At 41.2% G+C, this 25,632-nt stretch overlaps 1 long non-coding RNA gene across 1 annotated transcript in view; it reads left to right on the top strand.

Annotated features, from left to right (window-relative positions):
• The first annotated feature begins 2,780 nt into the window (after nt 1-2,780).
• LOC120095557 (uncharacterized) overlaps nt 2,781-25,632 on the top strand; it is a 40,065-nt gene continuing 17,213 nt past the window's right edge. Inside the window, exon 1 of the long non-coding RNA XR_005491107.2 lies at nt 2,781-3,472. This is a non-coding gene — a long non-coding RNA (uncharacterized LOC120095557). The remainder of the gene's footprint in view (nt 3,473-25,632) is intronic.

Below are 25,632 nucleotides of genomic sequence, written 5' to 3'. Positions count from 1 at the left end.
GCATGACCTTTTTAAACCTATTTGAAACCTATTTATAATATTAGTGACTCCACGTATTGTCTTGATATATAAACAAATACACAAGACAGTATTCATATTAATAAATAAAATTCTCTTATAAACTAATAGAAGCTCCAAATGGTCAAAAGTTATAAAGAAGCCAAGATAGACAGAAGTAGACAAGAAAAACAAACTGCTCTGTTTTAGATTTTAAGTTTTCTATAGAAATATAGAGGATAGAAATATCAGCATGGGGTCCGGGGATTTAGCTCAGTGGTAGAGCGATTGCCTAGGAAGTGCAAGGCCCTGGGTTTGGTCCCCAGCTCCGAAAAAAAGAACAAAAAAAAAAAGAAATATCAGCATGGCTGAAGCTGAGATCAGAGAACTGTAGCAAGTTTGGGGCTAGCCTGGGTTACAATGTGAGCCCTAGTCTCAAAAATAAAAGTGAAACAAATAAAGAGGCTGAGCAATCCCGCTTTATGTGTGAGGTTTCCAGTGATAAGAAATGAGTCTCCTCTAGATGCTGCTGAAAGGAGAAGATATGTAAGATTTTATTTCAGTCTTTACCATGTTGACAAAGAAGAAAATACTAGAAGACTATTATTCAGATACCCATTGAGTACTGTGCAAAGCAGCAATAAAACCTAAATAATAGATACTTTCCAAACTGGCATTCATTGAAGTGCACTAATGTAGTCCAAACTGACAACTGATAGCATAGATTGATGCAAAGAGAGACACGAGATTAACCTGCTTTCAATAGAGCCAGTCATCTTTGAGTAGCGTATATTTCATAATCTCATTCATGAATATGTGGGTATAGCTTGGAACCTTGGAACACACACCTTATACATTTCAAGGTGTGTAAGGCTTTTTCGTAGGGGTAGGAAGATAGGTAGGAGGTGGTAGTGTCATAAGGAGATTGTCAATCTTTATACATTTCTTTATAGAGAAGATTTTGTACTACACAGTCCAACAACAATTTTAAATATTTTCTTTCTTGTTTCTTTTTCTTGAGAGACCAGATCTGACTATATCACCTGGGTTGACCTCAAACTCAACATATAGATCAAGCAGACTTCCCTTGCATTCATTTTTTTTCATCTTTATTAACTTGAGTATTTCTTATTTACATTTTGATTGTTATTCCCATTCCCAGTTTGCAGGCCAACATCCCTCTAACCCCTCTCTCTCCCCTTCAAACTAGACAAGATGGATGAAGTAAAGAAGTGCAGGCTGACAGGAACCGGACGTAGATCTCTCCTGAGAGACACAGACAGAATACAGCAAATACATAGGCGAATGCCATCATTAAACCACTGAACTGAGAACGGGACCCCCGTTGAAGGAATCTTAGAAAGGACTGAAAGAGCTTGAAGGGGCTCGAGACCCCATATGTACAACAATGCCAAGCAACCAGAGCTTCCAGGGACTAAGCCACTACCTAAAGACTATACATGGACTGACCCTGGACTCTGACCTCATAGGTAGCAATGAATATCCTAGTAAGAGCACCAGTGGAAGGGGAAGCCCTGGGTCCTGCCAAGACTGAACCCCTTGCATTCATAAAGACAAACCTGCCCCTGCCTCCTAAATCCTGGGGTTAACCCTATGAGCTACCTTGTCCAGCTAATATTTTCCATTTTGAAAAAAAATGTAATCTAGTAGTTTAATGAAAGCTCACAGTAAGTTTTAGGAGAGTGCATGTCATTAGCCTTTTTGACAACAGAACAAAATTCTGAAATACAGGATTAGAAGCTTTTTAACAACCACATTCTAATCGTGTGAACTTGAAAATGTATTTGTGTCTGTGATACTTAACCTATACATTGGAATAATGCCACTTACATTGAAGGGTTAATGTAGGATTACATTAGTTAGAAGCTACAAAGTGTTTGTGGCAGGGGTTCAAGAAATGCTACATTCTTACTCTTAATGCCAATAATTATATAGCTTAATGTCCTCGTTAAGTTTTCAAATAATTAAGGTACTTTCTAGAAGTCCTAAATACATTGCAGGTAAAGTCCGAACAACCAAGTGTCTGAGCTTACGGTGCTCAAGGGCTACACACGGAAATCACTTTACAGAGACACCTTCTCATATATCAGCTTCTGTATCTAGAAAATGGAATCCAAGCGGGATAGCCTTAATTAAACTAAATTCCATGTAGATCCATGAAGTCAACACAGTCCTAACAGGAAAATAAATATTATTGCATTATCACAAACTAAAGACGAGTACAGTTGGTGTTAAACATGTAAAGTCACATAACAAAGAGTGCAGTAGTCATCTCCTACACTGACATGTGCTCTCGCCCTACTGTTGCCTGTAAGCAGGCTGCACACACCCGCTGGTGCAGGTGGTCCTTCCTAATTGTGTGCATAAAGTAACTGAGTCACTTTCTGATTGGTAAATAACACGCAATGTCAGACTCTCACCACCATCTGTGTCGCTCACCACCACGGTTTCTGCAAAACTGCCAGCCGTCCAAGCGGAGCACCGCATTGTAGGAGAAGTCGCGGGACGAGGAACTTGGCATCCTTGGCAAAGCCTGAATCTGTTCACAGTATTGAACCTGACATATGCCCCAGAGCAGAGTGTGTATGCTACCCTAACGATCTCTCCCACTGTTTCATAATCAGAGACATAGATGGGGGATGCTGCTGCTCCTGCATTTGGCACTGGCCAAACTCATGGACTCTCTTTTAGCCAAAACCATGTATTCTCATTTAGGAGAATTAATGCACAGGTTAATAAGCCTGATTTTCACTATCTCCATCATAATTTCCTAAGTATAACATGGTCTCTATTACTGTGGTCCTAGCTTCTGTGTTGCTCAGTATTTGGGAATTCATATTCCATATCATTAGAAAGATGAGTGGCCAACTGCCAATCATTCATCCTGACAGCTAACAGTCTCTTCAGAATGCAGAGGACCTTGGGTGGCAGTTGCCTTGTCAACTTCTCTTTTCATCGAGTGAAAGGAGCACGAGTTGGAGGGCATGTCCTGGCTTCATTCTCAAGACGTCTGGTAGTGACAGAAGCGAAGACTCGGGCTCAGCATGCACCATGGGGAAGTTCTGGAAAAGCTTCCTTTCCCATTTCTCTTTCTTGTTGTTTCCTTCCATGAGACCCACAACGAGCCATACCCATATGGTGCGAGGACTGGATTCAGGAGTTACGGGATTTTGCCCAATCTCCTCTCCATTGAGACGTTCATACTGCTCTTTAATACCAATGACAGCTAAAAGGTTAATATGTCTCGATTTATGGGGACAATGCCACACAGAATTGAATTTAACACAGGGAAAAAAAAAAACAGCAATATTGACCATGACTTCTTCAACAACCCAAAGTTAGTAAAATCTAAACCATTACTTCCGGAAGCAAGCACGGCTGCTAAATATGATGACGCAGAAGCAAAAATATTGACAAGAGGCCTACATGTGGGAGTAAGTCTGATGGAAAACAGGTATGCCTGGGTCAGTGGTGCAGCTATGTTAGTAGATTAGAAATGTCGTGACTAAGCGCTTGCCTAGGAAGCGCAAGGCCCTGGGTTCGGTCCCCAGCTCCGGAAAAAAAAAAAAAAGAAATGTCGTGACTAATATATATATATATATACATATGTATATACATATACATATGTATATATATATATATATATATATATATATATCCTCAGATGCTACGTATATGACAAGTATAGTTGTCTCTAAATAGCTTGGTAAGAAGACACTGCACATCATTTTAGCTCTCTTTTACTTCATTCTGATTCGCACCATGACTGCATTAGGTTCAGATCCAGTCAGCTCCTGTTGGTCATAGAGGATTGCTTCCAAAATCAGTGCTCAAAGCCATTGTAAAGAAAGTCAAAGTATTTGCACATATATGTATGCACACTTTCTGAACTCTATCTCTAGATTTCTGACAATACCTAATACCATATAAATGCAACAAAGATAGCTGTATTGTTCAATAATAACAAGATAAACAATTTTCTGATTTGTTCAAAGCCATGCAATCCTTTTTTCCAGATACTTTTCTCTTCAGGGTGGTTATACCCATAGATCTAGAAACTGGGTGGAGGGGTCAAACATGAAGGAACATGGGACAGTCTTTGGAAAGAGCGCCCTCAAAAGACAAATCATTAGCCTCATTCTGAGTCTTATCAGACTGAAGCTATATCTTTGAAAATATCATTTATGAATATAGTCTATCATGTGTATGTAAAATTTATACCCCAAAGGAGATGATACATTTCAGTTTAAAATTCCCCAACAAAAAAAAAAAAAAATGATTGTATCTTACGTAAGAAGAAAGGCATTTTCTGGTTATTATTCCCTAAACAATATTACCACTATTTGCACAGATTGTTATATTTTATTTGATATTATATGTCATCTAGAGATGATTTGAAGTATATTAGTGGATATACATGCAAATTCCTGGTCTTTGGAACCACTCCTCCCAGTATCTGAGGAATATTTCAGTCCATCATTGAACTGCTGAAATTTTGTCTGGCATTTTATTTTTTTAAATGTGTTTGTAAGGTACCTCTTGCCAGTACCCTTTTTTGGATTTTTTTAAATTTATATTTCAAATGTTATCCCCTTTCCAGGTTTCCTGTCCATAAACTCCCTATCCCATCTTCATCTCCCCATTCCTCTATGGGGTTGTTCCCCCATCCAACCACGCACCCCTTCCCCAGCACCTTTTATTTAATGATTGTGCAATTCAGGCATGAAGCTGATCCTGGTTCTCAGATGAACACTATCTAGAATTCACTACATTTGCCCTGCCACCAGCTCCCAATCCCCTGCTATCCTCCAGACAAGTCTGAAGGCTGGTGAGGGCTGTATACAGTGGGCATAACATACATTAGGAATAACATATACACTGGGAATAACATATACAGTAGGAATGACATATACAGTGGGAATAACATATACAGTGGGAATGACATGCCTTGAATGCTTCAGTGCAGGTTAGAGAGAGCTTTTCCAGGTTACAGGCCTGTGACTGAAAAGATCTCAGAGAAGGCTATGACTTAGGGGTGCATCTAAACCCTGTGTGATAGGGCTAAGCAAGAAAGAGGCCATGAGAAAAGATGTGGTGCCTCAGATTTCTTGTAATAGCAGGTAAGGTTGTTAGGCCCCACGGTACTTGCTTGAAACCTAAACAGGTACAGCCACTCACCCTCAGGATCAATCCATTACTGAATTAGAAATAGGACTGAATTTAGCAACAAATTTGTGCCAACATTACTTCTAGCAGCGGTAGGTTTCAGCAGCAGATTGGCACCGTGACAGAGTCCATAATTTTCACAGTATGTGTTTCATAATTTGTCATGCACACTCTGATTGCTTGGCATATTGGCAGAGTCCACAGTGCTCTCTAAATGTCACCAGGCGCGTTTGAGGATTTGTCATGCACGATCTGAGCAAGTGACACAACACAGCGGAGTGGCCAGGTTCAGAGCTGATTTTTCTGCTCTCTCTTGTAAGCGGATGCTCTCGAGCTCAGCCACCAGTGACGAGGGCCCGGTGGGGGCTGCACAGCCCTCCTCTCAGAGCTGCTGATTTTTAATTCTATGTCAAGTGTCGTATGGATGCTGCCAGGGGAAATACTACTACGCTGCAGGTGTGACACACTGTACATTGCATTTCTTGCCTGGTAATATTCTTTTCGAATCATCCCTTGTCGTACACTTAACTGTTTTCATGCAAGCACAAGAAGCATCCAAGAAATTAGGAAGAAGAAATAGGGGAGGAGTGCGTACGAAGAGAGGGGAAGGCAAGATACGCTACAGGAAATTGCTCAGTAAAGAGATCAAAAGACGAGATGCCAGTGCTGATTTGAACAGAAATGGAGAACGGTGTTGGCATCAGAGAATTCTGACTTAATCATTCTAATTCCTGATTCCTAGAGGAACAGCTCCTGAGTTTAGGCGAATGAACCGTTCTTTCTTGGCCTCAATTAATGAGGTGGTTGGATGGGAACACCTCTAAGGGAGCTTTCACAGGCATACATCCCATTGTTCTAAGACAGACGCCTGAGTTTATTAATATCTTCCTGTCGCCTGACTCGTTTGCCTACAGTGATTGCATAAGACTTTACGGTGTTTAGAAAAAGCTTTAAGAGCTACCTCTGCCGGAAGCTTTCCGTTGTCAAGAACCCGGCCACTATCTTAGCACTTTTAGTCACTGTCTTTCAGGAGAAGAAAGGAAATTAGTCTTTTTTATACACATGGGTTCCTTGGACGCACCTGTTACCATGAAATCTGTTTGATGATAAATAACCCACATATGCTCAAGAGTGTTGTCTTGACCTGTGCAGGAGAGACCGTCACAGACATATGTTACAAAAAAAAAAAAAAAAAAAAAAACCAAAAAACAACTGGAGGATTTGTGATTTCACTTCTGCTGGTGAATCAGTGAAGCTAGAGGAGTGCTCAGAGGCAACCAAGTAGTGGGGGAAACTAAGGTTGGAAACTTTCGAATTTTGAAAGATCTACCACCAAACTCACACCTGCCCTATTTCCAAATACACAGATGTAAAATCACACACACACACACACACACACACACACACACACACACACACTCTCACATACAAACATACCACAAGCGCCATTTATAATATATGCCTATAACATATATAGGCATATAGTTACCTAGTTACAGTCAAGCTATATGGAAAAAAAAACCCAGAAGATAGAAGTAATCTCTGTAAGATCTATAGCTTTACCAGAAAGTTGGCTTTATTCTGAAATAGCTGCTCACAATTAGCCCTTGTTAAACTGTTATTTATTTTAGTTCATCTGTGGCAACTTTGACTGAGACAAGGAAAACAAATAGCGTCCCTCTCTGAGGTTTAGGAAAAAATACATACCTTGGCTCCTAACATATTTGCATGAATAATTTACACACATTGCCAACTTCCTACTCTCAACCACATGATACCTGAACCCTCACATACTCAAATCTTACCAGAGCATACAAAATTATGCTAGTATTTGCCATGTGGCTCAAAGGTTAAATTTATTAATGACCAGGACCTGAGTTTGTATATGCTCACTTGAAAACCAAGCATCGTGTCACACAGATCTGTATCTCAAGTGCTGTGGGGATGTAGGGACGGAGAGACAGATAGATTTCTGAAGCCACGTCACAGCCAGCTTAGGTGAATGGCACACATCAAGGTCAGTGACAGAACATGCCTTAAAAATGACAAAATGAGAGACATTGATGAAGATGTCACATGTCAACCTCCAGCCTCTGCATGAACATTTGCAGATGACCACACCTCTCAAACCCATTAGTGACCCTACATTTAAATACCACACACACACACACACACACACACACACACACACACACACAGACATGCACACACAAACTTTCATGTCTTATGTTTCAGACAGTTTTGTATTGAGACCTATATCGGAGATGGTAACTTTTTGTTACATTCAAATATACAAAGCTTGTTTCTCTTGATCACCATTTAATTTCCCTATTCTAAAACACACTTCCTTTCTATTTTCCAAACACCCTTTTCACGTTATAGACAAAAATAGAGAACTGTAAACCTTTCACAGAATTACAGATGAATAGATATAGCTAGTGAACTTCTGGTAAATAATACTGATCTGGGCACTAAGGAAGACATTTTCTCTCCATTTTGTACAAACAGCTGAACACGCCTTCTCTGGGATGCCATGTGATACTTGCAGACACACGTATGCAGTCTGTAGTTCTACATGGCTAGTCACATAGAACTGCCCAAGCTGTGGAGAAATCTCTATTTGTAAGCACCTTTGTTGTTCTTTCATAAGATCATTTTACCCACTAAAGAAGATACCTATCTTTAGTTGTTCTAAACACACACACACACACACACACACACACACACACAGAGAGAGAGAGAGAGAGAGAGAGAGAGAGAGAGAGAGAGAGAGAGGCACATGTCCAATTACTTGGTCACTTTATGAAATTGAAGTGTTTGCTTGACTCAAAGTGTTCAGTTTTATTTTTCTATCATCGTCTCAATTCAAATTGCCTAGACATCTGAGCAGGTAAAGAGAAAATCAAAAGATTAAAAAGAACCCAAATAAATAAATAAAGACATGCTGGATGAAAATGAAGCGAGGTATTCATTATTAAGTTGTCAGCCTAATTAATTCTAAAGAGGATATGAGTGCATAGCCCTGGCTAACAAATTAAACACCGTTGGAGGCTTGGGTTTGTTGTTTTCTTTTTGGAAAATCCTTGCAAAAATCTCTGTATTGGTCTGCATTTACCTTGGTTCTTCCAATCCCACTGTCCTCTGCGGTTGGTTTGTGTGTTTGTATTTGCCGTGCTGGGCGCCTAACTCAAGGTCTTTCGTATGCACAAGGCCAGCCCTCTGCCATAGCCCAGCCCCCACAACTGTCTATTTATCTTCCTATAAACACCAATTCTGTCAGATTTCACCTAGTCTCTTTTCCTGTAAGTCCTCACTTAGAGTGAAGCTGTTTGGTGAGCAGGGCTTGTTTGTCTGGAGCTGGTTTCTTAAGCAGGAACATACCAGATCACCTCTCTCACACTGGCTTTAACAATATGAAGTTCCGATTTTCTTTTCCTTATTCACTCATCTCTAAAACAAAAGACACAATAAAAAATTTGTCAGAGGCATACTTCCCAATATTAGTAAAGGAGTAAAAATAAAATAAAGTATGCTCTGCAAACAATTAAATACTCCCTGGGTGTTAGGAAGCAGGAGGGCTCCATTATTTTCCCAAACCCCCCAGCACCAATCAGGAAACCCCTTTTCCTCTGCCTCAGACGACTTTCTAGTAAGACAGTCTGAATTCTGAAACTTAGCCCAGCAAGAGAGAGAGTCTCCCTGCTATCATTCGTACCCAAAGATCACATGATGCATTTGTTGCCGTGATCAGGAAATGGAAATAACCATTCTTTTCTCAATCAAATTACTTGAGATGCCAAGAAAAACAGGAAAGAGAATGAACTGGGCCCTGGTCAGTGGTGGCACATGCCGTTAACCACGGCACTCGGGAGATGATGCAGGCAGGTCTCTGAGTTTGAGGCCAGCCTAGTCTACAGAATGAATTTCAGGACAGCTAGGGCTACACAGAGAAACCCTGCCTCTACAAAACAAAACAAAAACCAGAGAGAGACAGAGAGACAGAGAGACAGAGACAGAGAGACAGAGAGACAAAGGAGACAAAGACAGAGAGACAGTGAGAGAACAAGCTGGAAATAAATTTGAAAAATTTATTTCCTTTGTCTTCCTTTACTTTGATTGTAAACATGAACAAGGTTCATGCTTATAGCCTTAAGAAGGAGACAAGAAATACACAATCAATGCACCTCTCTATGAATATGAATATTCAAGTGCACAAATACATATAATATATGCATATATATACAGATACAGACATTGCTATAAATTGCCGTCATGCACATACCTATTTTGTGTATGTGTCTGTTTGTGTTCCCCAGATAACAAGAAGCAATTAACAATTTTAAACAGGAAGTGAAGCATACCCATGCCTTCTCCTCCCAAAAAGCACATCTCCTGTAATACACTAAGGGGAGAGGCGAATAAAAGGTCGCAGGAAGGGAAGGAGCGATCGTTCGTGCCTGGGTGGTCTCCTCACTTCCTTCTTAAGCCAGGGTGCATATTGGTGATCTGTAGAAAGCTCCTGCTCCCTTAGATTTCACCTTCACAGAGTAGAATTCACTGTTCTTCCTCACCGGTAAAGAGGCAGTGCTCCTAAGGTCACATGTGCTAGCCTCTTGTTTTACTTTGTAGAACAATTTCCATGGCAAACTAGGGAAGAAGAGTGAGACCATTAGCCAGCGCCCCTTTAATAAACATGCAGTGTTTCTTTTGATATCCTCATCATAGCTGTCCCATCAAGTGGGAAAGTGTGACAATGACACGCTCATTCAGTATACAAGTGAATACTCTAATATGTTCACAACACCATCATTGCAGTCAACCATTTACTGGGACGATCAATCACAATCACAGCACACATGATACTGCTATCTCCCGGTGTCAAAGAGCAAAGGTTGGACAGGGATGGCTCCTGTCAAAGAAGAACCCTTTACTGGCTGACCTTCGCTGCCTCACATTTAACATTGGGAAGATAATCCAGTCTCAATCCAAATTTCACCATCCACAACTCCAGGAGAGATGGTGGAGGAGACTCCCACAGTCACTACTACACAGACTTTAATGGAGTCAGTGGTCCAAACAGCCGCTTTCAGAGACTGCCAAGGGCATAACTGCCAATCTTCCCCTTTGCCCACAGATATCTTGAACTGAATCCACAATCATCTCCCTCTTCCCAAACTCCTGGTGCTATATAGTCCCTTCCTAGGGACTAAGACCAGCATCTACTGAGGCTCCTACAAAAGTTAGTTCAGTGACCGACCTGGCTCTTTTGGGTGCTAGGCTGTATTTCTTCTGCCTCCCACAGTCAACTTAAAAGTCCTATCTCACCATGCCGCAGTCACTTCAGCAACACAATTTGATCCTGATATTTACTCCCATTATCCTCCCAACAGAACCAGGATTACTTTCTTCCTTCCTTTCTTTCTTTCTCCCTTTTTCTTTCTTTCTTTCCTTCTTTCTTTCTTTCTTTCTTTCTTTCTTTCTTTCTTTTTTTTTTTTTTTCAGAGCTGGGGACCGAACCCAGGGCCTTGCGCTTGTTAGGCAAGCTCTCTACCACTGAGCCAAATCCCCAAACCCCAGGATTACTTTCAATTAGAAAGCCACATGCTTTCAGGAAATTCAAGCCCTTCCTAGGCACAAGAGGTTGGATCGTTATTTATCCAAGCCAGCACGGTACACAGGAACCTCCCAAGCTGAGGGAATCCAGTTATGCAGCCACTGACTGTGTGTGACTGCTGAACCTTGGACGCATGGAATTTTTAATTGTATGTAATTTTATTTAAATTTCAAGTTACACAGGACTAATGACAACATTATTAGATAGCATAGGTTCCAATCAGGGTGTTTCCTGATCACTCTCCAATAATTCGTGCAGGGATGGACTTTTGACAGATACTTGGCTAGTTAGATACAAGACTGCCAGACTTCTACCAGGAGGGATCAAGAGTGAGCTCCTTGGATGGTATGTGATACCTAGAGACCTTGCAGCCATGATGGGCAAGCCTCAGGGCAAGCACCTACGTACTGAAGCAGTGGGGGGTGGGGGCAGGAGGAAGTCATGTTTGTAGTTCAAATAGTAATATCTTCTAAAATCATCTCAAAGAAGCCCTTGTGGGGAGAAGCATTAGACTCTCCTCACAAATGCATTTGCATGTGAACCTCTTTGTTTTAGAATATCTCACCCTGGTATTTCTTCTATATCTCTGGGTGAAAATTATTCTGAGTAATGACATCTGGGTTTTGCACCACCTCATCATTCGTGTGCACACAGTCACCTGTTTTCTGATCTCAATTCCTTCTCATACCTCAGAACATGCTTCCTTCACAAACGTTCCAGAACCACGGTAGATCTCCAGTGGCTTTTGGTAATATATCCCAAGCCAGTGATTAGCCTCTAGACAGCAGACAAGTTTGACTTACCTTTGCTTCTTCACAGCTTAGCATTTAGGATTCTCTTCTTCCTTGACTATGACTACTAATAGAGTCCCTTACATGGGGATGGAGAGATGGCTCAGTGAACAAATGCTTTCAGCGATTTACAGAACTCCATTTACTTACTGGTTTCTCTTTGGTTTTGGTATTGGGGTTTTTATGAGGGGGGGTGTTTTGTTTTGCTTTTTAATATGGAGTCAAGGAAAAAGGGATGAAAACAGAAACAGAGCAGGGAGATGTGTTACAGTCTGGGAATAGTTTTCATCCTGCAGACCAGGCCCATGGTAGAACCGTGCTGACCCTAGACAGCAGTGTCATAGATGACCAACTGCCGGCATGAAACTTGAGGAGAGATAAATATATTTTATTTGCCACTGCTGAATCAAAATTCTTCAGACAAGAGACCTCTGGAATAAAGTTTATGATAGCTCTCAGCCAGAAAGAAAGGAGACAATTATGTTCGTGGGAAAAGCACCCTTTCCCTCCAGCAGCATCCTTTCAGAAAATACCCTCCCTCCCTCCCTCCCTCCCTCCCTCCCTCCCTCCCTCCCTCCCTCCCTCCCTCCCTCATCTAAAATCCAAGCTCTGAGGGGAAAAGGCACAGTTTACTTACATCGCATACATATTGGCTCCGGACACTCGGGATGAAGTTACTTCAGCTGAGCACAGTCTTGGTTCCACTGTGTAGGCCACAAGGAGAAACGACAGCTCTCATTAGAGTTTACAAGCAGAGGTGGCGCCACCTAGAGGATTGATACAGAATTTCAGTTACAGAATACATAAAGAATGTCCTTTCCAAATTTTAATTTCTTTTCTTATAGTTTGGTACTAATTCGGTATCTTTACCTCCATGTTTGGATACTCTTGTGGATAAATTTGGGGCATCTCAGAAATTTTCTTTTACCACTGTTGAGATCTCGGAGGCGTTTGTTGATACAACAAAATCGGAGCGTCCTAAGGTTTTAACTTGCCAATCAAATTGAGGTAAGTCTTATGCTTCCTTCAGATCCATTGCATCATGAGTGCTACAGCATCTCACCCTATAATGTAAACACGCATAAGTGTGCATCAGGAAGCAGTGTAAACTTTAGGAGGGAGAACCAGAAGGGAGGAATTACATACTCAGGAAGGACAGAATACACACACAGACACACAGACATTCACACACACACACACACACACACACACACACACACACAGGAATCATCAAAGAGGGTATAAAGCTAATTTCCAAGTTTTAACTTTGTCATGTTTTTCCTATCTCTTCGTTTATAAGACTGTAATGAACAGTAAAGCTATAAAACCCTAAAGGAAGTTCCAAGGCTTCGGAATGGTCATTGTCACTGCATCTTGGTTCCCTGACCTGCAGAGTTGGGGGGTGGGGAGGGTGTTTGGGAGGCTATGCTATCCAAGCTGCATGGTGTTTTATTTGGGAATTCATTACAGCCTCCACTGTCCACTCTGAACCAAGCTAGCCTTGAACTTGTAGAGATCAGTCTTCCTCTGCCTCTCAAGTGCTGGGATTAAAGGCTTGGATCAACCACCCTCTGGTGCAATAAAGTGCAGTTAGAAAACACTGTTTTTACACATAATTTGAATTGGCACAATTCTTTGCAAACAGGCTCAATACGGGCCTTTCTGCCCCTCCCCAATCTCCCGATTTAACAGTATGTTGTCCGTGGGGATGAATTTGATTTATGAGTCTTTGGGACTATGTAAAGTTGCAAGCATCTAATATCTTACGATGTTCAGCACAATTAAGACAGAACAGTTGTAAGACTCAGAGTGAGTCTTAGCTACTGGGAACCCCCCTCGCAAGCGAGACCTGAGAATGGAATTTGATGCAAATGCATGAGGTTTATTTTCCGGTGTGTCGGGATTGGCCCTCCATCAGCCCCTCCTGGCGAGTGGCTAGAAGACAACCCTGAATGGCTGCAACAAGCACTTTTTATACTTTTTTAGGAGTGCAGGTTTCATCAGCAAGGTTACAGTTCAAACTTACTGGCTAAGCACATTGACCCTTGAATCTGTTGGCTAGCGAGCCTGGGCAGATTATGACAGGCATTCAAACTCTATCTGGGACCAGAGAGTCAGGTGATTATCGGTACATTCTGTGGTTTTTCAAGAATGTTCCTGCTCCTCCGGAGAACTGTGGGTGGAAAATGGAACTTGGCCTGGCCTCGACCTGAGTCAGGTGGGTGTAAGGCTGTGGCGAAAGCCCCTAGGATCCCTCGAGGTCACCATACATATTCTTCAGTTGCATGCATTTTACTAAATCCCTGCAAATGCCACTCAGCACCTTCTAATGTCCCTTAATATTTTCCCTGGGACAGGTTTGCACCCTTCAAATGGTGAGATCAGTTATCTCCCTCCAAACCCTTCTGAGTTTCTCTCACCCCAATTGAGTGATTTATCATAGGAACATTTTCTGTTTCCTTATCTTTCTTGACCCACAGAGAAAAGTATTATCTCTTAAGGGTTGACAAAGAGTTGAAGCACTGTGGCATTTTAGTAAAGCACCCATCAAATATCCACGGACAGAACACAAAACCCGACAAAATTAGTCATCCAAATAATAAATCGTCACCGTGCCAGCATTTGCAGACGGCAGCCCTGACCTCACACACGCACATACACACACACACCTCGTCTTCGACTCGGACCCTTCTCTTATGGCTGCCAATCAAAGGAAGCCATCCTTGCCCAGAACTCAGATGACTCAGCAAACAGAGAACTGAGACCATTCTCATTTCATCAGAGAATGCCGGCAAAAAGAGAGATTAAAATGTAGCAAAAGTTAGCCTACAACTAACAGAAATGAGAGCCTCTGTAGCAGGTTGCCCAAGCGTTCCTCTTAGAATCTAGGAAACCGATCTAAGTGCCCCCTGCCTAGAGAGCCAATGTTGTTTTTCCTCCCCCTCTGTTTCCCTCAAAGTCACTTTCATCCTCCTTTATAAAACTTTCATGGAAAGCTATTGAATGACTTGAGGAACAAGTTCTCCAGCTATAAACAAATACACACAATGTGAATGCAAATTTCCTCTTCTCCGTGTGGGTCTTTGGGAGGCCATTGCCCCTAGGCGGTTCTGTCCTGCTGGGGTGGAGCCTGCCGTGTGGAGGTTTGATTTGCTTTGAAGTCTGACATGCCACCTTGAAAATGTTTTCCAGAGACGGTTGCGGGAGTCTCAGAATTAGTCATTAATACGGTTGGGACAAACTGAAGTGCATATGAGGAGCGTTAAACACACACTCCTTTGTTGTGGTTATTATGGTCATTTACATGGAAGACTCTTAACAGCAGGGGCCTATTGGGCTGGCTATCTTAATGATTCTTTTGAGGAACTGAGATGAGATTTAAAAGAAGCTAGATCTAAAACACAATCCTGAGGGTACAGTAAATTATGACCTTGACTTATTTTGCAACCTAAGGCCAGTGACAAAACCTCCCCGGCTCTGTGAGGGGGCTGTAAAATTTTAATGAGACGCTAGCCCACGGAAATTCTCAAAAATTAACTCTTGCCTAAATTTTGCCTGTTTTCTTTTCCCTGGAGTCAGGAATCAATGTAATGTCCAGTTCTCAACTCCTCCCGCTGAGTTACACACACACACACACACACACACACACACACACACACACACACACACACACCTCAAAAGTCCCAACCTGTTTTTCTTCATTGAAAAACTGCAATTATAAACGTTAACTATGAAGCAACAGTGCACGTGGAAATTAAGTGCCTTCTTCTATGCTGCAATTTTCCAGCCCTCTCCCCACTCCATCTCCTCCTTCCCTCCCTTTTTCCTACCATCCTTTCCTTCTTCCCTCTCCACTTGTCTTTATCTCTACCTCTCTTCCCTTCTCCCTGCCCCACCCCACCCCATCCCCACCCTTCCTCTTCCCTTTGTCTTTCTTTTGTGTTTGTGGGAATGTTGTACACACCTGAGAGCACGTAGGTGTGCTAGTGTGTGCATGAGCATGTGAGGACCACAAAGTTCACCTTCTACCTTGTTTGTTCTTTTGTAGTTTAATATTTTGTGTTTGTTTTGTTTTTGAGACAGTGTCTTTCTCTGAATTGTCTAGTCAGGGTGGTCAGCTTCTCTGAGCATTCTCTCCCCTTCACCATACGTACAAGCAAGAGCTGCCACACCCACTCTTTCCTTGGTGATGGGTATTTGAAATCAAGTCCTAGCCATCTTTCCAGGCACTTCCATGGGTCTGATGGGAGCACACCTAACGATGCCTACAGATGCTGAACACCACCTGACAAGTTCCCTTAACCCGGTTGCTATCGAATGAATGATCTGCGCACTGACATTTCCGGGCATTTGCTATCCTGTCTTGTTGTGGACCCACTGGGTCGGAATCGGCAGTTGAGAATGCACCCAGGAAATTTGGGAACATATCGGTTCAGCAAACATTGCTTGGTGCTTATTTCATAGTTTTCGTATCTACATCTGCAGAACACAATGGAACTGTTCATTCATCCCACATATTATCAAACTTTCAAAATTATTGGGAGAAAAATAGCCAGAAATAAGCCATTTCAGTAACTCTGTCACTGTTCCTTTCTTGCTTTCCTCCTACACATTTTCCTGAGTTTTCCAAAAGATAAAGTGGAGTAGCAGCCTGCCTACCACAAGGGAAAGGAGATCCAGGACACATAACCCGCATTGCTAGAGGTGAATTCTACCCACCTATGTAGGGCCAGGAAGAGTAGAAGGAGATCACCCTTGAGTGTGAATATCAGTCATGTCCAAGCCCTTTCAAAAGCAAAGCATTTTACCCCTTATGCAAATCAACCTCCAGATGCCAGAGTATTACACATCAGGCACTGCCATTGCCAAGCGTCAGTTTTCTATGACTCTAATGACTTCATCTTTCTAACATTATGTGTAACTTGTGTGTTCATTTTCGATATCCTAAGGGAAAAAACATAAACACAAATAGCATGAGTTAATATTCAGATATAACTGATATTTCTGTGGACGTAGGTATCATACATAAGAATAGTTAACCAAATCATACAACTTTGATGGGACCTTCTTCAAGTGCCTCACCATGGTTTTCATTTTGAATTAGGAATAAAAAACAAAATGTTAATTTTACATGCCTTGGCCTCTTTCAGCAGTGTTCAGCCTCATAGCCCAAACTGGCCTCGAATTCATGATCTTCCTGCCTCAGGCTCTCTCACATGGATTACAAGTGTTTGCCAGCATGCTGGCTTATGCTGCATTCTTTATTTTCCAAGCCTGAAATAATCAAGTGGAGTATTTAAGGGAAGAAAGAAAGAAAGAGAAAAAGAGAGAGAGAAAGAAAGAAAGGAAGGAAGGAAGGAAGAAAGAAAGAGAGAGAAAGAAAGAAAACTTAGAATGTACATTAGACCACTAAAGGGAAGAGTTTCAACCTTTTTTCATGAGCTTACAATCTATCATCCTTAACATAAAAGTGATTTTGGTTACTACTCAGTATCAAAATAACAGGACAATGAGTCAAAAAAGTTATCTATAACATTGGAGTGAAAGGTACTAAGTTAGGACTCATATCAACATATCACGGGCTAGGTATCCCACCCACCCTGCTTTCATTTTCTGGGTTTTCTCAGCTGGAAATCTGATTGGTACTTGCTGGTCTCCCTTCCTGGTTGCACAGGGTCGCCTTCATTTTGTCCTTAATTGGCCTTTCTCCTGCATTTGGATATGGCTAGCATCTCTTTCTTTTCTTATACAATGACCGTCTAGGATTCTGTTCCACCCTTATGAATTTATTTATCCATGAGTGTATCCTTAAAGATGATGTCAACAATTACATGAAGTGTTAGGCTTTCAAGATAAGAATTGAGAGGTACAAAGTTTAGACCTAGAAAGTCTTCCAAAGGTTCGTGAGTTGAAAGCTTGGCCCCCAGAATGACTTTAAGGTAACGGAGCATGACTGAATCATGAGGACTCTGATCTTATCAGTGGATCAGTACTGGGGGGAGAGTTCATATTTGAGCAGTTAGACACTGCAGAAGCTAGAGCCTACTCTGAGAAGGTAGGTCATTGGAAGGAGCGGATGCAGTTTGGGAACTACATCCTTTTTGCATTCTCTGTCTCTGTTGTCTCTGTTTCTATATGTCTCTGTATGTGTGAGTGTATGTGTGTGTTTGTGTGTGTGTGTCTGTGTCTCTGTCTCTGTGTCTCTGTCTCTGTCTCTGTGTTTCTGTGTCTGTGTCTGTCTCTGTCTCTGTGTCTCTGTGCCTCTGTGTCTGTCTCTGTCTCTGTCTCATCTCCCATGACACAGACAGGTTTCCTGTCACATTCTGCTCTTAAGAAGTATTGCACCATAGACTCCCACAACAGAACCAGAGCTAACTGACCAAGGATTACATTTTTGGATCTATGAATCATTATGTTTTTCTTAGGGACTTTTGTCACACTGGGTGAATTCAGAACATTTTAGTAATTGTGTATGTGTGTGTGTGTGTGTGTGTGTGTGTGTGTGTGTGTGTGTGTGTATGAAGACTGATTTTTTTTTTTTTGCACTGTATTATACTCTTTTAGTTATGGTTGATTCATCCACCAGTGAAAAGGAAATGCCTGCAGAGGAAATATATTATAGTATTACACTATCTCAACATCTTCTTGCCACAAACCCAACAGTTATTTGAAGCCATATAAATTGATTGACAGGCCTTCCTGAATAATTCATTGTATAATCGTTAATGACTCTTCTTACAAGCTATCAGGAAAAAAAAAGGAAAGAAGAACAAAAGAAAAGAAGGAATGAGCTTAATTTAATGTAATTAAATAATATTTTTATATTCTTAAAAGTTTTAAATCACTTTTTTAGATTTTTCAACTAAGATAACCAAGAAAATTTCCCTTGAAAGTTTCTTTCAATCCCCAGGGCTAATGGTTTATACATCATGATTCCCAGATTGCCCCAGTGGCTGCAGCTTGCCAGGAATTCCACACAAATACAGCAAAGTTTAGGGAAAGGCATTGCATGCTCTGGTAAACGTCAATCCTTTTTGCAGAGAACTGGATGACCAAGCTAATCAGACTTTAGGCCATTAGGATGGCTATTCTAATGAGACTTCACTATATACCTCGCTTCATCCTCACCACAGCGCATACCTCTGTAATAACAGTGACCAGTAGACGCAGTCTTAGAAAGCAAGAAAGGTTGTGGTGGGCGGAGGAAATTGGGATTTTACCAAAAAAGCTGCTCTATCGTGTGCCTCAGAGGCCCAGCATCCACAAAGAAACACTGTGAACACGACAACTGCAAAGAGTTCATCTTTCAAATGTTTAGTGTAGAGCTCGAATCTAAGGCACCGTCCATGAAGTACTGTACCAAGAACACAGGTCCCTCCTTCATTCACACAACAATTGTATGCTGAATAATAACACTGAAGTCTCAGGACATCCTGAGATTCCTGTGGAATGTCTCAGGTCATTGTGTCCCCAGCAATGATCTGGAGCATGCAGCTCAAGAAAAGAACCTGGTGTAAGTTCCAGGAATGTTTGTTAGTTAGTTAGTTAGTTTGTTTGTTTGTTTGTTTGAATCTCTAAAGACTCACTCCAAAGGGTTGAGTCTTGCCTTAGAGGCCATGCAGGATTTGTTTTCTTTGCTGGAGTGGTCTTCTCCAATCCTCTGGGTGGACTGAGGCAGACAAGTGATGCCCTTTTGGGTTGTTGGGTCCCAGGGTTAGCTTTTGTACAGCTTGAACCCATGTGTGCCCAACCCTCTGTCCCTCTCTTCACCCCTATTGAAACTGTTGTGGCTCAGTAAATTAGTATCTACCACCTTGGAAAAGTAGATGACCTTATTGTGGGGTTTGATCCTATACATGGTGTCTTGTTGGTTTCTCAGTTGTGAGTGTAGATATTGTTCCACTAGAACAAAGTCTTTGAGGCTTCCTTTCTCATCCCCCCCCCACCCCTTCTCTCTCTCTCTCTCTCTCTCTAATGAATTCAAGCTGTCCAAAGAAGTGTTTTTGAAACCCTGTCAGGGGACAAGTGTTTTACAGTAAAGCACATTGAAAACAACCCTAAAACAAAGCTTTCAGGAGAACAAGGGAGCTATGAGCCAGTGGACAGTCCTCTCTTCAAAGTCTTCCCTTGGCCTTACCACTCAGGGAGATGGCTTTGTGTTCCAAGAAAACAGCATGCGTATCTGAAATTATAATGAAGCAATAAATATATGATGTTGTGGATAGGGAAGCAGAACATGATTTTTTGCAATATGCAAACTGTATGAGACCTGTAGAGGAAAGAAATCATTTATTTGTATTGATTTTTTTCTTCCTTTAAAAAACAGAATAGCCCAGAGGGTGATATATTTGTTTCTGTAAATAATGCAACAAAATGAATTTAGTTTTCCTGGAGCTCAACAAATTGGGGAAAAACAAAATCACTGTCCTTTTATTTTTTTTAATAACTGCTAAATAATAAATATATGTAACAAATTCCTTCAAAACAGATATAGCAATGCTCAGACTTTTTTATTAGATTCTATCAATTAAATTCATATGTTACTGGAAGATGGCTTTACTTTAGTTTTACAATCTAGGCACTCTTACATATTATAAACACACTCACATAAGATATATATCAGTAGCACTACAGGAGATTATTATGCATATTGGATACTCAATGTTTGGTTCCCAAATGAGAAATATTAGGCAAAATCAAAAACATACTTTTAGAGCCTCAAAACCAAGGGGACTCTTGCTGGAGACATGTGTAATTATGTGCAGAATAAGAAGTGAACATGTTTTTTAGGACATCAGTCTTAAGCCTTCAACCAAAAAATGTGTTACAGATTGTTAAAAACTCTGTTCTTGGAGAGACAGTTCAGTGCTAAAGCACTTGTTGCACAGATGTAAAGACCTGGGTTCTATTCCAAGCACCCAAATACAAAGTTGGGTGTGGAGACAGCCACTCTGCAGAGCCCTGTGGCCAGCCAGCCTAGCAGAATCAGTGAGTCCCAGGTCCCCATGCCTCAAGAAATAAGGTAAAGGGGTCCAGAAAGACCATACCAGTCAGAAGTAAATCTCTCAATCTCTCTCTTTCTCTCTTTCTCTCTTTCTCTCTCTCTCTCTCTCTCTCTCTCTCTCTCTCTCTCTCTCTCTCACACACACACACACACACACACACACATGGGGGTGGCAGAGACAAATAAGAGAGACAGAGAGACACATAGAGACAATGGATCAAAAAAGTGAAGAGAGTCAAAAGGAGAAGGGTAGGGGAGAGAGGAAGAGAGAGAATATCTTCCTCTAGAATAAAAATTCAGTGTGTGCAATGGCACATAAGTAACTGCATGAAAGAAATGACATTAATTCTAGGAACTGGTAAGATAGAGACGCACAGCACAAGGAGGAATGAGAAGATACAAATCATTACAGCAAGCAAAGGCGTGTTTGGCCTCCTGTTGCTGCCATAATGAATTACTACTAGCAAGGTCCTTAAAACAAAATTGAGTGGACCAGAAGACTTAAGTGGGTCTTAAGTCAGCCACATTGCATTTCTCCTGGAGATGCTAGAGGAGAATCTCCTCATTGCCTTTCTCAGTTTAGATACTGCTCATATTCTTGGCACATTGCCTTCTATCTTCAAAGCCATCAATGGCTCAAGGGTTATAAGAGAAAAAAGTAAAAGGTACATTACTACCTCCTTGTTGGGAGGACTCTCAAAGATCCTAATACGGAACTCGTATTTCTAGAGAAAGGGAAAGGGGCCTGAGGGATGGAGTTACGCCTATCTTCCCCATGTGTTTTGTTTTCTGTTCTTCCCAGAGAAACATCATCATCCTGGAAGGTCTGGCCCATAACAGGTATGCAGTAGGTGTTTGAGAACGAGTGACAGTTTAAAGGCCAACCTTCCTCTGTGGATCATAGAAGGCTGGAATGTGACCAGATATCCCCATGGCAGTCCGAGGACAGTGAGGATGGGTTATCTTAGCCTCATGGGCTGCTATAACAAAACAACACTCAGGAGAACTCACAACTCCTGACGTTTTAAAAACAAAGTTAAAAAGCAAATGTCATGTCTGGTAAGGGACTTTTTTCTGCCACTTAGGGTCTTCTGGCTTCTTCCACATTTGGAGAGAACTAGGTAAAGGAGCCTTTGTGTACAGGTCTCTCAGTCCTTTCTCAGAAGGAGCTAAGCTGAACTCCCCACCTAGGATCAAACCACTTCATAAAGCCCTTGCTTCACCATGCAATTATGCTGGAGGTTAAGATTTCAAGGTACGGGGGTTGGGGATTTAGCTCAGTGGTAGAGCGCTTGCCTAGGAAGCGCAAAGCCCTGGGTTCGGTCCCCAGCTCCGAAAAAAAGAACCAAAAAAGAAAAGAAAAAGAAAAAGAAAAGATTTCAAGGTACGAAATGAGACCAATACAACATTCAGACCATAGCCCCAAAGAGCAAGAGATGGTACAAAGAGCTCACTCAAGAGGAAAATAACTTTGTTTGATCTTTTGAGAATTGTCTTCCAAATTTGTAACCTACTGAAGTGGTGGTTTTTCTGGTTTGAAGTGTTTGGGAAGTAGTTAAGTCATTGATGCATTTAGTGATTATCTCATTCAGGATTGGCTAGAGAAATAAATCCAACTGAATGATTATATGTCAAAAAGGGTCCTTGTTAGCTTGGCTTATATGATATGGGCTGAGTAGACCAACAAAGGTTGTCTTCATACTGGAAAAGCTGAGACTGTAATAGTTGCTTAGTCCATGAAGCTGGATGCCTCAATAGTCCTAAACAAGGGCTGGGACAATACAGGGGTTGTAGAGAGCCACAGCGCTTCAACCTCATTTTGAAACTAAAGAAGCAGGCTTCTGGTACCAGGGAAAGAATGTGGCAGCAGCCACACGAGCAACAGGGTAGACATATCCGCCGACAGGGCATAAGAACTTGCCGCAGGGTGAATGAATTTGCCAATGAGTCACAAAGAAGCTAAGTTGGTCCTCAGACGTACTTTCCAGTCTGTCACCAGAAGGTGCTGACCACACAAAGAGTGAGCCTTCACACTTCAAATAAATGAGTCCAGAACATTCCTTACAAGATTACACAGTGGCTTTTCAATCCAAATCCAGTCCAGCCAACAGCCATGACTCACTGTTACAGTACTTTTATGAAAGAGGCCTGGGAAAGTGTCTTCACACTTTGCCACGGAAGGCACACGGAAGGTGCCTTCTATGAGGAATGAGCGTTCCCCAAATGCCAAATCTTATGGCACCTTGATATTGTCCTTGCCAGCCTCTGGAGCTGAAAAACAATAAAACCTTGATGTTTAAGGTTCATGTGGTTCGTAAGAAGGCTCATAAATGGTTTATAAGAACAGTCTGAGGTTCAAATGCTAGAACTAAGCTTGTCTGAAGACAGCTCTTTGCTCCACAACCAGATCAAATGAAGCAGTAAGTTCCTTTCCATTTCTCTTTGGCCTATCCTTCTTTTACATCCCATAGCAGGAAAAGTGCTCTTAATACAGGGACTATCTCTCCATCAATTCTCTTCCTCCTTTCCAAAATTTGCTACAGCTCATTGTTTCATTGTATCAAGAATATCTACATCTTGTTACTTAAAAATGAATCCAGATTTTTAGAGCCTCTTAAAACACATTGAAAATTGAATCAACATCAAATGTAAGATAAGAGAAAGGTAGAAGTCTACGCCATGTCCCTTCACCCTCATAGACTTGGTTAAGTGCCCTGAACATGTAGGAATGCATTCATTTGCATGGCTGCTACTGTAATATATAACAGTGATTTAAAGTGAGACAGGGAGAAACCTGGATAGATTCCAAGTTCACGTTTTAGAAAGGGGATTGCTTGGAATTAAATCTCCAAGCCTAAGTATATCTTAGACTTCAATTATGCTTCTTCATGAAAGGCCCGTGAACGTCCCTCAGACCTAATCAGTCCTACTGTGGCAATGCAAAAAAAGGGAAAAAATGCAAAAATAAAACAGAAAACTGCGAGATGATATGTTTTTCTTGATAAGAGTATCGAGTGAAGTGTATGCTTTCTAAACTCCCCTGTAAATATGTCAGCACCTCTCCTGCAAGTCTCCTTTCTTTAATCCCCAAGCACCAAGGTCGATAAAACATTTGGAAGAAATGAATATGCTGTACATGTCCAAAGATATACTGTGTGCATCTGAACAAAAGACTTGTAGTGCGCCATTTTATTGAACTCTTATTTCATTTCAAGAGCGGAGAGGAAAAGGGGACCACTGCAGATCCATCAACTCCGCGGGCTTTAATATTTACTTTAGTCATAAAGAGCCGGTGACACGATGAGGGTTCACTACCGTAGGAGCAACTCAGGTTGTCAGTTCTAGAAAATGAAATTTTTATTTATGGAAGTTGTAAGCTCTAGAAATGATATGTATGATTTTTCTGCTCCTGCTGATTTATAGGTTTAATGAATTAGTCGTCACCAAGTTGCAGCTTCCTGCTTTTTTTTCTCTTTAGAAAGCAAGATTTTTTAAATGTCTGGGTGGAGAGGTTTTGGGTTTTTTTGTTTGATTTTTTTGTTGTTGTTGTTTTGTTTTTTTTGTTTTTGTTTGTTTTTTGTTTTTGTTTTGTTTTTCTTTAGGAGAATAGGAAAAAAAACTGATTTAAATTCTTAAACTTTCTTGAGGAAAAAAATCTATTGGGTTTATGGATTTTCCTGGAAGTACTGCTGAGATGCTGTGGTGCTTTGCTTTTAGCAATAAGTCCTTTTCACACATGCCGCGCAAATGCATCTATTTTTGTAAAAATAACAAACTTGCATCCAGGGTAGGAGTCCAATGAATTCAGAGCAGTGTTCCTGGGCTACATGCATTCCTTGACTCTGTGGCTTTAAACGAGACAATTTGGACTTTAAATTATCGCACATCTTGTTTAAATAAGGACGAGAAACAATGTGCTGCTTTCTTCCTTTGAAGTTGTTCTTATGAATGAATTCTGGTTTAGCATTTTATTTGTACAAAACTAACATCTAAAGCCACTTTATTGACAAAAACACATGGAAGGAATCCTGAGAGAAGTGTGCTCGTTCTTTTTCAAGCTGTTAATTTAACAAAGGCAGCCTTGGGTTTCCTTACGCAGCATCTCTCAGTGACTAAATTTGTGACTAACATGTTCCTTTTTCTGTTAACTTCTTACCAGGGAAGTAGGGTAAGGAGCTCTGATGTGCTAGATCATGTTAGAAATGTTGGAAATCAAGCTCTTTGAAGGTGAAGCAGTTTTTTTTCCCCCAATGAGTTTATTGATCAGGGAAGGATGTAAACATTAACTGGATAAGAAAACAAAACAGCACACATGGTAATGCATATCCTAAAGGAAATCACCCTGGAAATGGAGCAGAGGAAAGCTGTTTAAGGGATGGGACAGCATCAACTTAGATGAGCTTGTAAGAGAACATTCTCTCAGGGAAGCAGATGTGGTGGTTTATTCATAAGGAACGTGTGTGTGTGTGTGTGTGTGTGTGTGTGTGTGTGTGTGTGTGTGTGTGTGTGTGTGTGATGATGGAAAAACTCCTTACTGGAGGGCACATAATGTAAAGCTTCTGAAATGAGGCAAAGGTTGAGAAACCGTCAAGCTGCAAGACAAGTTCTGAAAGTGTTCAGTGAGGAAGAGAGAGGTGATGAAAGAAAAATTGAAAGGATAAACTGCAGACAGAAAGAATTCAGCCCTGTGAGTAATGCTAATGCATTTGGGTTTTGTTCCAAGAGGAGGTAAAATAAAGTAATAACCTATAAAAATACAAGTGAAAGCAAAACAATGTCAAGTTAGAAGGATGCTACCAGCCTCATGATTTGTAAGTCATTTTGAGAATTTCACAATAGAACATACTTAAGACAATTGAATTGTACACTTGTGATGATTAAGGTTTGTTCTGATTTCCTTCTGTTACCATGCAAAACAAGGTGTTTTAAAGCTGCTTAGAGAAAGAAAGGGTTAATTTTATGTTAGAGGTTAAAGTCTGTCATTGAGAGAAACCATGGCACGGACATATAAAGAAACCATGAAGGGTTGTTGTTTGCTG

The sequence above is a fragment of the Rattus norvegicus genome, chromosome 11 (assembly GCF_036323735.1).
Source record: "Rattus norvegicus strain BN/NHsdMcwi chromosome 11, GRCr8, whole genome shotgun sequence".
NCBI classification, from domain to species: Eukaryota; Metazoa; Chordata; class Mammalia; order Rodentia; family Muridae; genus Rattus; species Rattus norvegicus.
The sequence above is the reverse complement of the archived record's forward strand: the minus strand, read 5'-3'. Positions and strand labels throughout refer to the sequence as shown.